At 40.3% G+C, this 1,893-nt stretch overlaps 1 pseudogene; it reads left to right on the top strand.

Moving 5' to 3' along the window:
- The first annotated feature begins 273 nt into the window (after positions 1–273).
- Positions 274–1,030, top strand: LOC129063654 (40S ribosomal protein S6-like; annotated as a pseudogene).
- Positions 1,031–1,893: the final 863 nt, after the last annotated feature.

Below are 1,893 nucleotides of genomic sequence, written 5' to 3'. Positions count from 1 at the left end.
CAAACAAGGGGACCCACAGTTTCATTTTGCACTGGACCCTGATGATTACGTTGCCAGTCTTACCTGATATGGGCTGCACTTGGCCTGCACAAAGATGTCTCAGGTGGGCAGTGACAGGGTGTTCATGATGTTTAGGAAGGAAGACTGGCTATCTAGACTAGAAATATTTAAAACCCATGTCCCTTGGGTTTGATCTCTCCCACAGAACTGAATACTTTTAAGAGTAGGAACCCTCTTTTTCAGGGTGCCACGGAGGGAGTCAGCTGCTTAAGGATGAAGCTGAATATCTCTTTCCCAGCCACTGGCTGCCGGAAACTCATTGAAGTGGACGATGAACACAAACTTCGTACCTTTTATGACATGTGTATGGCCACAGAAGCTACTGCTGACACTCTGGGTGAAGAATAGAAGGGTTATATAGTTCACATCAGTGGTGGGAATGGCAAACAAGGTTTCCTCATGAAGCAGCGTGTCTTGACCCATGGCCATGTCTGCCTGCTGCTGAGTAAGGGGCATTCCTGTTATAGACCAAGGAGGACTGGCGAGAGAAAGCGCAGATCTGCTTGGGGTTACGTCGTGGATGCCAATCTCAGTGTTCCCAACTTGGCCATTGTAAAAAAAAAAGGAGTGGGAAGAAAGACATTCCTGGTCTCACTGATACCACTGTACTTCATTGCCTGGGGCCCAAAAGAACTAGCAGAATCTGGAAACTTCAATCTCTTTAAAGAAGATGATGTCTGCCAATATGTTGATAGAAAGTCCCTAAACAAAGAAGGTAGGAAAGCTAGCACCAAAGCACCCAAGATTCAGAGTTTTATTACTCCATGTGTCCTGCAAAACAAACATCATCATATTGCTCTGAAGAAACAAGGTATTAAGAAAAATAAGGAAGAGGCTGCAGACTATGCTACACTTTTGGGTAAGAGAATGAAGGAGGCTAAAAGAATATCTTCAGGAACAGATTGACAAGCAATGTAGGCTGTCCTCTCTGAGATCTTCTGCCTCTAAGTCTGAGTCCAGTCAAAAATGAGATTTTCAAGAGTAACAAATGAATAAGAACATAAAAAAAAAAAAGAGTAGGGCCTCCACCTGAATTATCTCTATAATTTCCACACTGTACCTCCTGACCCTGATGTATAGTACAATGAATGTATCAATTAATTGATCAAAGAACCAATGGAAATTAGTTTATTAATATTATTATTCCAATCAGAATTATAAAGAATTCCTTATGTGATTTTGTGACTATATAGTAAACTCAAAGAGAATGGACATGCTTTAACTATATTGCATGGAAGAAAGAAATAAATGCAAAAAAAAACTAATTAAGAAGTGACAATGTGGTAAAATTATTTTTTCCTGTTTATTTTCAACAGAGATTACACAATATGTTTCATATCCTGTCACCATTTCTAGAGGGCAAAAATCTATACATATACACACAAAGTGAGTTAACCTTCACATCTTGATGTTTGTATCATGAGGAACACTCTGAGCTTTCAGGGCAAGACTTTGTCATATTACATTCCTACCAGGAGCAGGGAATGGACTCTTGGGGCCAATGGGCAGACCTTTGTGGCATATTCAATGGTTGATAGGTGTTCACCTTGGTGTCTGATAGCCGAGCCTGGAAGCCTGGCTCTCCTGCTAACTTACTGTAAAAACTTGAGTGTGCTATTAACCTCTCCATGCCGTAGTGTTCTCATATACACACTGGGAACTGTAACCATCTTACAGAGTTGTAGAGATGCACGTTTTTACATTTAGTAGAGTACCTAAGGCATTAAAAGTACTCAATAAACATTCATAATGATGACAATTCTCAGGAAAAAAATTAGGACAATGTACTAATTTTAGCTACTAAAGCATTCCCCAGGTGGGCAGACAATTCAT

Source organism: Pteronotus mesoamericanus, unplaced genomic scaffold (assembly GCF_021234165.1).
Source record: "Pteronotus mesoamericanus isolate MK-2021 breed Mesoamerican mustached bat unplaced genomic scaffold, CSHL_Meso_final contig_164, whole genome shotgun sequence".
Classification (NCBI taxonomy): Eukaryota; Metazoa; Chordata; class Mammalia; order Chiroptera; family Mormoopidae; genus Pteronotus; species Pteronotus mesoamericanus.
Note: the sequence above shows the minus strand (reverse complement) of the source record. Positions and strands in the feature narration are given on the sequence as shown.